This window comes from Anoplopoma fimbria, chromosome 19, assembly GCF_027596085.1.
Source record: "Anoplopoma fimbria isolate UVic2021 breed Golden Eagle Sablefish chromosome 19, Afim_UVic_2022, whole genome shotgun sequence".
Lineage (NCBI taxonomy): Eukaryota > Metazoa > Chordata > Actinopteri > Perciformes > Anoplopomatidae > Anoplopoma > Anoplopoma fimbria.
Window position 1 is genome coordinate 10,667,300 of NC_072467.1, and position 14,770 is coordinate 10,682,069.

Sequence of the window (14,770 nt, forward strand, 5' to 3'; positions counted from 1 at the left end):
TTCAACCATGAGCAGGTGTGTTTACATTTGGTTAATAGAGCAGTCACAAGCTTAATTAGGTTTAATTCAACAACCAGTTAATTGCTGTAGAATGTTATTTGTGATCAACACTATGCCTTAACATGCAATATAATAATAATAATAATAATAATAATAATAATAATAATAATAATAATAATAATAATAATAATTAAGCCTTTATTAGTCCCACAATGGGGAAATTATTTCTCTGCATTTAACCCATCCCGGAGGAGCAGTGGGCTGCAATGAAGCACCCGGGGAGCAACTTGGGGTTAGGTGTCTTGCTCAAGGACACCTCGGCATGTTGCCGGTAGAGGGGTTTGAACCACGGGACAAGCGCTCTACCTCATGTGCCACAGCCGCCCCATATTATAATATTGACATGTATTGAAGATTCAGGCAAAAATGTATGGCATTTATTTGTTGTTATTTAAATCAGACTGTCTCAGTTACTGTCAGCAGCTGTTTGTGAATTGATTAACCTTATTTGAAACCTGAAAATCATATTCAAGTCAAATCATTAATTTAGCCATTTTAAAACATCGTCTTGTTACCACATGCATCAGGGTGTCGAATCAGTCTGTGGGAAATTATTTTTCAATCAATGTTAAGAGACCATTCCTGTAAGAATGCTAACAAGGTAAGTTCTTTTTAGGTAAAAACATGGCTTGAATTAGACTCTCAATAAGAAAAGAGGATAAAACTGGCCTTCACTAACATTAGCAGTCACAATACAGGAGGTACAGTTTCATTTCATCACATTCAGAGGAAATTCATCATGCTTGGCTGAATGACAGCAGCTAAACATCCAAAATGCATGACCAAAAATGTGCGTCTTTGCCATTACAAAGACACATCTATTAATCCTGCTGAGGGAATACAATGTAAGATATAGTGTGATGAAAGCAAAATAACATGATGTGCCCCAAAGGAGTGGAGATATTTGGCAAAATAATACTCACCAGCCAATGAAGCTAAGCTCAAAGGTCCATCTACAGACAGGCATTGCTGAAAATTCAGCTTTTAATCAATTAAAGGCTACTCACACTTTTTATCCAATCAACACACTCCACTCGCAGAGCACATCTGCACTGACTCTTTTGACCACCTGCTTCAACTCTATGCTCCAGGAGTATGACTCTTTTTAGTTCCTGCTTCTTTTTGTGTCCCCTGTTCCCTCCTCTCTCATTAAGCCCACCTCCTTTGCCTCCCTCCCATCATTCTCCCTCCCTCCCTCTCTTCAGTTCCCCAGCCTGTTAGGTGAGAACTGGGGAAATCTCAAAGCACTTGAGGAATCCTGTCACTTGTCAATTTTTTTTTAATTTTTTTTTACAAAATTCAGGCCAAACAGGTAAAACCTTAACCTGGAATATTGTACAAAGACACACGCTTACCTGTGTTGTTTAGTAGGAGCACAACAGGCGCTTAGCTAACAACCCCACAATGACACTACTCCCCCATCCCTTCTTTCTCACTATCTATAAACCACTCCCTAAGGTTCTGTATTGTACCCCCTGACCCAGTATCATGTTCAACTGTCTATCAGGCCGGAGGCAGCCCTCCCACTCTCTCTCATTACCTCCCCTCCTGCAGCCCAGTCTTAGTTAAGCTCATACTACTGCATGACCGCGTGTCCATGGACCGCTTTAACCCTTTTCCTGGTTCACCAGCTCATCCAGCAGTAAGCTTATTTGAGTAGACACGTACATGCACACACACACACGATTTCTCGCACGCAAAAACACACACACACACACACAATCACACAATCACTCAACCCCCGGCTGGCTGCCATGTCTGTACCCCACGCCTGGAGGCCAAGACCAACCCTCTAGAGAAAAGCTTTTAATTAGATAACAGTGAGAAGTAGAAAAAAGAAAAGTGGAGCGAAGGGAGCTCTAAAATGGGAAGGGTGGTTAGTGGTGGTGGGTGGGGGGTGTGTGTTGAGTAATGTCATTAGACTACGGCTGGCTTTAAGGAATCCCCATTTGTGGAGCCCAGAGGCAGATCAATATGAAGACGGAGTGCGGAGAACGGCTGCTGGCAGCGCTTCCCCTCTGCAACAGGAGCGGCTTGACTGGAATTAAGAGAATTCTGAAGATCCAGTTTTTGGAGAAAGCCAGGGCCTCACTAACTCAGCGTGGAGTTCGGTTTCCTCACTCATGAATATGTCTTACCCTCTCACAAAATCTTATATTTGCATAAATCTGGAAAAGCACACAGAAAACTAATATCGCCCTTCCTTTAAAACATTGTAAAAGGTATATTATCTCAATGGTGTGCAATTACCAGCCCCAAGTACAAATATGCACATCTCCAACGAACACCCTCCTTGTAGCTTTATAATAAACTAGGAATTGAAAATGACAGAAAAAGGTTTTTATTGTGTTGGTACGGGAGAACTGTATGGAAGTAAGAATAATGAGGTATACAGTGAAAAAAAGAAACCTTTGTTTGTTCCATAACAGACAGTTTCCCCAACCACCTGACAGCTCTTTCTATAAATGGATCTGTTGCTACATGAAAGGATATTGTACCAAAACCTTACACATCTTCAACCTTCTGTGCTGTAAAGTTTCTATTGTAAACATGGTGTATGTGCTTGACTACAGCTTTGGCTAAAGACACTTGAGCACTCTGGGCAGGCAGAGACGGTTTTAATTCCATGGTAGCCTTTTTCCACAAACCCGGCTCCTCCACTGCTGGCCAAACCCAATGTGCCCATAATAAGCTACAACACACTGCTCTCTGCTTTGATAAACCAGGGAAACCAAAACAGTGTGTCAGAAATAGAATCCAAGGGCCACTACTCTTGACATGGCAGCAGGGACCCACTAGAGCCTAAATGTCACTCCCATTATACATAGCACGAAGGACGGGACGGGAAAGATCAATCACTCATTGTGTGCTTCCACGGCAAATTAACTTTTAAGTAGATACGTGACGCTGATGCTTTAACACATTAAACACAGAGCCTCTCTACATACCCAATAGCTTTTAACATGTATCGCCTTCGGGATTAGCACTATTCCAATGAGAGAACCAGACAGTTAACCTTCTCCAAGAGTTATCTATAATAGGACATAACATAGATGGTCCAAGACTCTTCTACATAGTCTCTTAAGGCTGAACAATCCCATCAGTATTTTTCTTACACATGGCCATCTGTTGCACACCGCCACATAACTGTCATAGCATGCCGAGCAACATAAAAATGAAAATTCAATTATGAAATAAAGAACCCATCCATAAAGCTGCGCCAAGAGCACACAACATGTTTCATCCATTTGCAAAAGACTGCTTTACACATGTTTGTTTCTGTGCCTGATAAGAGAAGATGAACTCAAAGCAACAAAGTTAACTTAAGTTTGAATGGTTTATCCACTGTACCGAATTCAGATCCAACACATTTTCAAACTCCTTAATAAAAGTTTGACATGTGTCGGCGAGAAATGCAGGGTTTTCCCCAGAGAATGCAGGTTCCATTGTTTATGGGTGCACCACTGTCTAGTATCCTCAAATGTCTTGTAATATTAGATTAAATTAAAAAAAAAAAACATAGGTGCCAAAAACATTTGCTCTGTCAAATAATTACTGACACAATCCCCCCTTTAATGTACTATATTTACCAAATGTCTCAACAGTAATGCATGCAACATTATATTGATCATGCAAAAGTTTTTTCCCCAGAGAAAATGTATAATTCCTCTTTTACTGCTCTTGTGATCTCATGTTTCACACAGAACTGAAATTAAGAACCACCAGATTTGTACCAAATAAAACCATACAAATAAATGGGAACTCATTTTAAAACAGCTAAATGTTTCTATTTTCTTTCTGAGTTTTATAGCGATCATCTTATATATTAAGAAGCAAATCATGCACGAAGAATCACTTAAAGTGGCCCTATTATGCTTTTTCCACTTTTCCCCCTCTACTTTAGTGTTATTTTTATTTTTTACATGTAAAAGGTCCGTCGAGTGTAAAATCTGAAGTCCACGCCTAAAAGGAGTTACCCTCCCCTGCCTGAAAAGGCTCCATTGAAATCTCTCCTTCACTTCCGTAACTTTATGAGGTCATAATGTTACAGAAGTGACGTAAAACTGCTTCCGGCTAGTTTGGCCCTCAAACAACAAAAGAGAGACATAGCTGAAGCTCTGGAGGAAGAGTTTTTTTAAATGGGCTAGCTGACCAATCAGAGCAGACTTTGCTTTCTGGAGGGAGGAGCAAGCGCTACAATGGATCATTTCAGAGAGAGGGTGAGAAGAGGTGCTGCAGGACAGCCAGGATGAGAAAAACAAGGCGGATTATGAGCATTAACGCATGTAAACATGTTGTAACTGTAACTTGAGATGAAAATATGCACCCAGAGAATAGCATAATAGGGCCTGTTTAAGTAATCATCTAGCATGACTTCCCTACTAGCTAGAGTAATAGCTGACTGTGTAACATCCTGAGCAGAAACTGAAAGACCACTGCTTTCTAGTTCCCTGAAAACAAATGAGAGCATGACTTGCTGGTAGAATCACTTCCTGAAAAGGAGCCTCACTGCAGGACATTTGTTATTCTCCTGAGAGAAGAAGTGTCCTTACAGGAACATCCAAGGGCTCAAAAAGAACAAGCAGAAAAACACACATGGAGTTCAGACAGAGATGCCTGAAAACATCCTAAAATGATGTCTTAACAATCTTACTTGCGTTGCTCTCAGACATTTACCATCTTTAGGAGGAACGCTCATGATTTAGTTCTTCCCAGCTGCTAATGGGAAGAAGCCAAGGGTTGATGGAGGTAAACGTTAGAGTTTTTTAAGCAATATGATGATTTGGACTATGAGGTCTCAAACACCCGTCAGTGTAATATCTTGTTTATCATCTCTAAAATACTATGGCAACTACAACTTTTCAGGAAGGAATAATCAAGACAAATAATCCTTTTTGCACTTAGATTTAAAATACATTTATCCTATTGGATAACATTTTAGCCTTGTGTTGTACCCACAGATTATTTATCAAATGAGGGGCGGCTGGGGTGCAGTGGAGAGCAGGGTCATTCTTCATTTAGAGGATCGGTGGTTCGATACCCGGTCGATGTGTCCTTGGGCAAGACACTTAACCCCAAGTTGCTCCCGAAGTCGGTGTGGAATCGGTGTGGACTGGATGTTGTATGAATGTTAGTTAGAGTCTGATGGGCAGGTGGCACCTTGCATGCCCTGTCATCAGTGTGTGAATGGGTGAATGATATGTAATGATATGCAATATAAGCTTTGAGCTACTGATTGTAAGTCGCTTTGGATAAAAGCGTCTGCTAAATGACTGTAATGTAAATCAAATGGTCTAGACTGGGTTATTTTCATGGCCAATCTCAAAGACACTAACTGTAGTCAGCCACGATGGGCTCAATTAGCCTTATTACATGGTTTAAACTGAAATGTGACCATTGAATACACACATTGCAAATTTGATGCTAAAACAATACATTATTTAGCCTATAAGGCCACGTAACCAGCTCTGATACACTCTGAGGTTCGTATTCGGAGACAGGGAAGATGACACCAGTGGAGGCATTATAGGGAATTCAACACCTTCTATGTGGATGTCCAATCCATGTTGATGGTCAATGTAGTCGTTTGAAGAAAAAATATCCTCATTGTGTGCTTTATGACCCAGAACGCTGAATGTAAGATCTTTGATCTTCCAGCATTTAAGTTAATAAGAAATAAACCTTAACCATGAATATGATTAATGACTTCAATAAATGACTAGGCCCTTAATATAAAAAGGAAATTAGACACCTTCCTACAAGTGCAGAGATATAGGATTAATCAACGACTGCAGGGCTGCCTGTCGAACGTAAACGCATGAACATCAGCTTTTGCAGCACATACAAACACTTTTGAGTTTTCAGGGGGAGGCATAGGGGTGTGGCTATGATTAGCCTTTACAGTGTTGTAATACTTTAAAAAAAAGACAAGTCAGCAAACCTAAAATACTTGGGGGAAAAAAGTAGTATAAAAGGTACCGGGTGATTTATAGGAAGTTGAGGGCTGAGAGAAATTACAGATAGAGGAAATGGTGCCAAGGAGGCCCGTCCAGCTGTTTTCAAGAAACTAGAAACACCAAGGTCACAACCCCTCCAGCTGCATGGATACAGTTAACGCAGCAACGCATAGAGGACCGACAGAAATGAGGACAGATGGACATCAACAGGTCCATCTCCTTTTCCCAGCTGTTGTCAAAGCAGTAGTGGCCCTAAGGCACAGTGATTAACGCCTCAGTCAAATGCTACACAATCCAGATGGTAGATACGGAGGAGAAGGGCAAAGTCCTCTCGCTCCCTCTCAAACCAGTAGCATAGACAGGAAGGCATGAAGCCACGCACATACACACACACACACACACACACACACACACACCATGACTCTTGGCATATGCTTAACGTTGTGCGCACGCAACATTTAAATACATGTCAGTAAACATCCTGCCCACAGACATGAAGTGCTCTGCAGTGGCATTGTAATTGAATGTAGCCTTTCCTTCAAAAACATAAAAACAGCAGCATAAAAACACAATAGGAAGCCTTTTACAACGTTACTATCTTTGTGTGCCCAACCCATAAATGCAAACTAAAAGGCGGAAGGCTACACTGGGCGTTTTGGGGAAAATAAGAAATGTCAATCATCAGCTCTACAAGACGAGAAGCCTGACAACAAAAGAAACATGTAATCAAGACAAATCTTTCCTTAGTTCCTTCCTTCGTCTCAATCATGTCCTCAAAACCTTGGACAGGACACTCGAAATCAAACAAGTTCACAAAACGGGAAAACATTTACTGTCAACTAGGGTGAAACAGCATTTCCATTAGATGTGGCTGTGTGCATCTGTGTCTGTGTGTTTTTCTGTACACGTGTGCATGAGCAGCAGCCACCTTTTCACACATGTGTGAGCTGTTGGGACCATCATGGCTGATCCCCTAAGCCCGCTGTACGAAACATTTCTGACAAAACATTGAACTGGCAGAAGCAGGCATCAAAGCACTCGCACACATATTGACTCAAATCATAAGCTTGATCCGTTCACAAGGCACAGAGCATCTCGAATATCAAAGGTCTCCCTCAAACACTCAATAGCATCCCTTTCAGCTCGCTACATGAAAGAGAACACTGTGGTGTCTCATAATATGGCGTTTCCCCATTCACAGAGACAAGCTTCAAAGAGTGCTAATTCAAGTTGGAAACATTTCTCTGTTCTCCTTGGCTTGGTGTTTCTGGAAGTTTTCAGTAAGACATTATCAGAAGGTGGCAGGGTCATTCATAATTTGGCACACTGAACGCCTTACCAGATTTGCTCTTTCTGGATCCGCCACATTACACACTCTCTAGGGCTCCTCTGACTTCAGTCAAGGGGAGAGGGAGTGTGAATATGTGTTGCGAACATCTGGCCAAGTCCTTATCACCATGGGAAAAATGTCTAAGGACAAGCCGGTGTTATCCCCGCTCCAGGGCTAGTTTCATCTGGACTTCAACTGTGATTTAGCAGCCTTGTCAAAACTCTTGTGTAGGGCTTCTCATTCATGGGAAATTAAGGGGAAAGTAATAAGCTCGTTTGCCGTCTGTTCCGCACCTTTCGTGAGAGCCGGACCTGAGGCTGTTTTGCCTTCAATGCCACGCAGTCCCCTCCACACTTAAAACATGTGGGCAGAACTAAGTAAAGTCAGTAAATGGAATTAGGCTAGCAGAGGGGCTGTGAGTGGAACAACGGAAAGAGAGTCAGACTGTTGGGTCTGTTTGTTTTCTCTCGCCAAAAAGGAATTGAGTGCTGCCTTGTTAGCTACTAGTAACTTGTTGAATGGAAGCCTAGATCCTCCTTTATCAGCTCTACGTTAAAACAAAAAACAAAAACTTCAAGAACCAGAGGAGAGGTCCATGATATGAAGATCACATTCTAAAATGGATCTAAATTCAGTACCATTGTTATTCTGAACCTGTTTGACTAAAGGAATTACACATATGTTGTGTGTACACAAGTTTTACAAAAATTTGAAAGGATGCAAAAGAACCAGATATATCATCTCTTTTTAGCTCACGCATTCTTCTTCCTTGTCAAAACCTGGCATCAACGTTCCCCAAAATGGAACTCAACCACCAATAGTTTGGTCAGCAATTTAAGTGTGTTATGTTGGTAGCTGCTAAACCAGAATATGTACCTATCCTGAGGCTTGTTGACGATTTATGAATGCATGGAATGGGGAGGGGAAAGGAGACCGGAGCAACATAACAGAAAGAGCTGCAGGTCCTGGTGAGTTCTCAGATCAGTCAGAGGCTTTTCAGGGCAAAGAAAAACAGACTACGAAAAACAGTCCAGCGGTCAAATTCGCATGAATAAAGCAAAGGCTAAAATTTGGTTTTTAGAGTCTGTCTGGAAATACCTTCAGACTTCTTAACCATAATGACAGAGCTTTGGTTACCGAACGCTACAGGACAGTTGTAGTGATCAGTGTAATGCCTCACTGCAAAAACAGAGTCCTTCTGCATTTATTATTGTGTTGCATAGACAGGAGAAAGACAAACATCAGCGGACAGTTACTTTTGCCAGCCATACCAAATTAATGTCACTTATATGTTCTCATAATGCACTAAGTGCTTCTGTTTTTAGAAACTGCCGTGCCGTCGGCATATTTCACCCATTGTGTTGCAGTGCATTCAAGTTTTAAATGACAAAAACACACAACAACAAATTAGGGCTAAAGAGAAAAGCAGTTGGCCAAGCAAGCCACTAGAGAACTGAACCGGTGCCAATGCACCCACACACGTTGGCATGGAGCGGTCTCATGCAAAAACTGAAGAGGAGATAGGAAATATTCATGTCTTCTGTTTAACCAGACCATATATTAAAAGAACAGATAACCTAGCTGCCTGAATTGAATATGGCTTCCTTCACCCGCTCACACAAATTAAAGTAAACCAGAGACTCTGACCCTGACAGATGTTCGGCCAGGAACATCAGACTGTCAGAGGACGTTTGTGATGCCAAAGAGAGGGAGATGTTAACATGTTATATTTATATCCAAATGATATTCAAAAACAAATGCTGGTGAACGCATGGTGAAACAAATGACTTAACTGAAGACTCTGCATTATATTCAGTATTATTAGTGACAACATAAAAATAGGACACTGCCTGGTAAAATTCAAGGCAACAACTGTGAGAAAGCAGCCTTAAGGCATAAACAATGAAAACATGGAATGATAATGTCAGAGAGGTGACATTCCTGAGTGGTAGGGTGGGTAGCTGTCATCTTTTCTTTTAGCTGTGGCCCATTAGAGGAGCCTATAAGCGGTCTTTCTCGCTAACCCAGTTGGCTGAAAAGCAGCACTATTACAGGGAAACTGTTTGGACTTTGACCCCGCAGCCTGCAGAGAGCTGGGAAGAACTTTTGCGCTCCTCTGTTTCCTGTCAATGAGAGATCCAGAAAGCAGACAGGTTGCTTAATATTCAACCCTCTCCCCTGCTGTGAGTGAGTTATGGTGTTCTAATAATGTGCATTCCAGCACTTGCAAGGTTTTCACAGCATGTGATAAGGTGTTGTGTTGCCGTTGATTGGTGGTTGTTGTCCTTTAGGGTGGGAGGGAATCTAACACTTTTTTTCCCCCCATCAACTCTCTTTTACCATTACATTTCTCTCCCTCCTCCTGTTTCAACAAATGAGCTCACTGTTTTTACAATGATTAGCGCTTGAGAGAAACATTCAAGGCCCGAGTGGTTTGAACGTTTGCCTAAAGATAACAACCAAATACACCACGCAGATCGGAGAAATTAACTTAATTCGGAGTTCACGCAGAGACAAAGAAAACAGCATAGCTTCTGTCAATATAAAGCCAACAGCTCAGTTATTGTAAAACCCCAAAGCAATTGATCCAATTGGTTTCATTTAGGCTAATTTCCTGCTGACAGAAAATTGAGACAACTAGGATAAAACTCACGTGACAAGCAGAATAAAAACTATAGAAAAACACAATTGAAGTGCCAAAACTTGACTAACCTGATTAAACGAGGACCTGCAATTTAAAACCTGAAGCAATGTAAGGAAAGCGGATTTTCATGAGAGACATGGAAAAAGCGTGTGAGTGTCCCCTGCACTTCTCTGACGTACAGATTACACACCTGTGATTGTTCATGGCTACACATGACACCAGAGCAACAGCAGCACACAATGCTTTGAAGAGGACACAGAACAAAACCCTTCCAGCAAAAGCTCCTCAGGCCATACGCATTAAGAAGAGGTAGCAAAAAAAAAAGGAAAAAAAAAGGAAAAAAAGAAAATGTATCACACCCACCACAATAATCCACCACCTGTCCTCGAAAAACATATGCAGAAGCTGAGTGTAATTCATCGAGAATCCAGGTACGCGTGGAAAGCACTCCGAGCTGGAGATAAACAGCCTACGACTGATTAAAACTGCAAAGCCTTCAGTCGGCCTAAGTAGCTCGGTGTCCTCAACGGCGGGTGATTATCAAGCACTTTGCTTGGGGGGTATATTAGATTGTCAGAAGGCAGTCAGAGAACAACCAGCTGGTTTAGCCACAGCAAACCGGGGTTAAGAAGCCTTTCTATCACCGTGGAGCAGACGAGCTCTGCGGAGAGCGTCGCAAACTCCTCCTGGGGCAACACATAGAAAGTAGTGAGTGCTGAAAATGTGGCTGCTCTGAGATCATCCTTTCTGATCGTAACGGCTTCTAGTTGCTGATCATTAGTACTCCTATTTTTGGATGATGTTAATGCAGTACACCACCGGGATTTCACATGGAGACTAGTTTTACACATACCGGCAGACGGCACAATTAGACTTTGTATCAGTTTAAAAAGGAAAGACGGATAAAGAAAGTTTGTTATGAGTAAATAAAATAAAGTCAAGAGAGGAGAGGAGAGGAGAGGAGAAGAGCTGCCGGGGCCAACAGGGCCAAAGAGAAGAGTCTATTTTCCAGAGTAGGATGAATAACACACTTGAGTGGTCCATGGAGAGGGGAAAGAGGTCTTTGTGTAACGGCCGAGTCACAGTCATGGTGACAATAAAAGTCCCCCTGTCATGGGTTTAGAGCTGTTTAACCTTTTGATCCTCTTCTCCCCCCTTAATGTGGTATTTCAATCTTGAAGGGTCTAGTACAAGCCAAAGAGACAGATTCACACAAAATGGAAACATGGAAACTTTTAGCTTTTAACTCCAGCTAGTTAGAGAAAGAGTTTAGGCTACTTGTACATGAAGTTTACATTCCTGAATTCAATCTAAATATAGGATTTAAAATTAGAACGAGGCTTTGAAAAGTAAGACAAAAGTAAGCAAAATGATCGTTAGCGCAAACAATTTCAACGTTTGTTCAGAAAAGGGTGAAAACAAGGAAACACAAGCAATAAAGCGTCACCTTTTTGTGACTTTCCTTTCAAATTTTAACTGTGAGAAAGTCAAAAACAAAAAACAATATAATGCATCAATAATAAACTGATTAATAGGCAGTTACACAGTAACAATTCCAGACAATGATTAATCCAAGATTTTAAAATGTTCCTTGGAGTCTTCTGCCAACAAACAGCTGGTAGAGAATATGTTTAGGATTAGGGAGGAGTGAGTGAGTAAACAATACTACAAGGAAGGTAAAAGTTACTGACAAAAGTCTACTTGTTGGAAATTGGGCAGGACCAGTCACTGACTCATTCATTCAAAACACATTTGTTCTAGTGAAGGTTGAACATCAGACAAAGGGATTCCTAGTCGGCTATCAGCTGTAGAAATGTGAAGGCTAACAAAAAATGTTTTCTTAAATTCAGTACAATAAAATAAGTTATCTTGCCAAGGATTTTGTTTAGTTTAGCTGGCTCTCGGAGTACTGAAACCTACCAAAAACTTGACCAGTGTATGAAAACAACACGGTTTATATAGTACCAGTCAAAAGTTTGGACACACCTTCTAATTCAACTACTTTGAAGAATCTAAAATATAAAACATATTCTGGTTTGTTGAGCATTTGTTTGTTTACCACATAATTCCATATGTGTTCCTTCATAGTTTGGATGTCTTCAATATTAATCTACAATGTAGACAAAAATAAAGAAAGAAAAACCATTGAATGAGAAGGTGTGTCCAAACTTTTGACTGGTACTATATATACACACACATATATATATATATATATATATATATATATATATATATATATGTATATATATATACATATGTATATATATATACATATGTATACGTATATATATATATATATATATACATATATATATATATATACATATATATATATATATATACACACACATATACATATATATATATACACACATATATATATACATATATATACACACATATATATATATATATATACACACATATATATATATATATATACCCATGTGTCACATCTGCCGGGTTTGCGTCAGAACAGCTCCAAAACAACAATTTAGACGAATAACTTTACAGGCTCGGTAAGCCTGTAAAGTTATTGCCACCATGGCACTTGGCACCACATCAGTGTGTGTGCGTGTGTACGTGTGCGTGTGTATATATGTGTGTGTGTGTGTGTGTGTGTGTGTGTGTGTATGTGTGTGTGTGTGTGTGTGTGTGTATATATATACGTGTATATATATATGTGTGTGTGTGTGTGTGTGTGTGCGCACGGAGCCCCGCTGGTGGAGCTGCAGTTAGCGACGCAGAGTGGAAAAAACTTCCAGAAAGCACCATGCTGCTGGACCCCGGCTAACCATAGGCTACACCTTTCAGCCCCAGGGCTCAAACCACATCAACACCACCGCAAGCTACCATTTTCAGCTCAGCTAAATCACAGTCACTGGCCTCGTATGAGTTTAGGCACACTCAACCTGCGATAAACACGCCGACGTTTGGGTCCAAATGTAACCCGCTGTCTGTGGTTTCGACGCATACAATGAATAAGTTTCAACCCGCACAGCCATCGTCCAGTTACAAAGTAGCGCGTGAGATTTGTGTCTAATAAACAATGCTAAATAGGCGCGGTACGAGTCAAATCAATACCGATGTATTACTTAATTGAAGGACTCTCTTAAATGCAACTTCACCTCAAGTTAGGTGCAGCTCCGGGAGATCCGTGCAGCAACTTGCTCGCTCTCGACGTATCGCTGTTGCTCAACTTGCAGAGAGCCAGATACCCAGCTGTGACAACTGCAGTCAAGCTGGTGGAAACTACAAGTACAACTTCCGGTTTTTAATTTAAAACAATAAATGGACGGAAAGCATCCGCAGCTGAATAACATGTTATTCTCCATGTGAAACAGAAACAAACAAAACCCATACAGACTTTAGGATTGCGTGAATACCAAACTAAACCGAGACACACACTTTTATGTTAATAATATTATTTTCAAAGTGGTCACACTAGATTTTATTTTCTTTAAGCAAAACATTGCTAGTTCCGGGAGCATTACCTGTGACGTGATTACGTGAGAGGAAAACAGCCGTAAACAAACATATTTATATGTATTTACTTAGTAAGGCTTTAAAACCGCTATTATTTCTGATTGAATGCTATTTATATGAACTATTATTACATTGTTCTACCTTGTTCCTCAGTTACTACTTCTATTTTTCACCACCTGTACACATCTTGTGCAACTGTCACCTCACTCATTTTCTGACCTAAAGCAAGCGCGCTTTCTAACATTAGTTTAGTTTAAATATCATATAGCTTTAGTTAATTACATGAGGCAGAAATGAGCAGGCATCCACTGATCATTATCATGCCCTACAATGCAGGCCACTGAACATGCTCTTATCTTTAAAGAACGGTTATTGAATGTGTATTTATAGCTACAATTAGCTAAGTGGGCTATTGAAACCTAAATCTGTGGATGGAAAAAAAAGCTTCTTATATGGATTTATGTTGTTTTCAGCACATTATAAATGTATTATCTACTAGTAACCATCTTCTCTGTCAAATTATCCTTCAGTTCTTGTGCATAAGCAGATTGCTGTCCAGCGAGCTCTGGCATGCCATTCTTCAGACTTGTATTTCCCAGGCATGTTAAAGTAAGTGAGGAAATCAATTATCACTGAATAATTCTGCTCCGTGAGGGTAAAACTTGCACCAGCACAGAAAACTTTACTGCTTCCCATGGTAGGACAACGTTTTGAATCAAGCAGTAAAATGTAAACTAACGTTTCTTTTATCGGCACTGATGATGATGATGATGATGATGACTGTTCCCCGGACAGGTTTCTCTGTGCCTGTGAGTGACTTGACATCCTTGACAAACAGGTACTTCAGCCCTAAGTAGAGCCTTAGGGTGCACTTCTGACCAAACAGCTTTAACAGGTGCCTACTGTTTCCACGCGTAACTTGGTGTGCTGTAGTTCTTCAAGGAAAAAACTCTTCATATCCAGTTTGTGAATGTTGCTCTGATCATTTTCAATCATTTGTACAGAACTGAGAGAGGAGGAAGAGTTGGACATGCATTCTCTTCCCAAGGAAACCCAACACTCTAGGCCGCTGAGACCAATCCCAAGAATGCCAAACACTCAGCAATACATATTCTCACAATTTTGTGGGTTCTCAGCGTGGCAGTGTGATAGAAACTGTTGCAGGTTTCACCATGAAGCTATTCAATCTCAAAACTCTCCCAGGGCCACTGGCCTTCTTGTTTATCCAGAAAGAAGAGAAGGCAACTTGCTTTGATTGCTACTCTGTCATCTCTTTTCATCTTCCTAATACCA

At 40.8% G+C, this 14,770-nt stretch overlaps 1 protein-coding gene across 1 annotated transcript in view; it reads right to left on the bottom strand.

The window, feature by feature from the left end:
• The window catches only part of slc45a3 (solute carrier family 45 member 3), a 33,203-nt gene extending 19,997 nt beyond the window's left edge, over nt 1–13,206 (bottom strand). The window contains exon 1 of the mRNA XM_054620584.1: nt 13,120–13,206. The gene's annotated coding sequence lies outside the window, so the exon portion shown is untranslated. The remainder of the gene's footprint in view (nt 1–13,119) is intronic.
• Between the last annotated feature and the right edge of the window lie 1,564 nt (nt 13,207–14,770).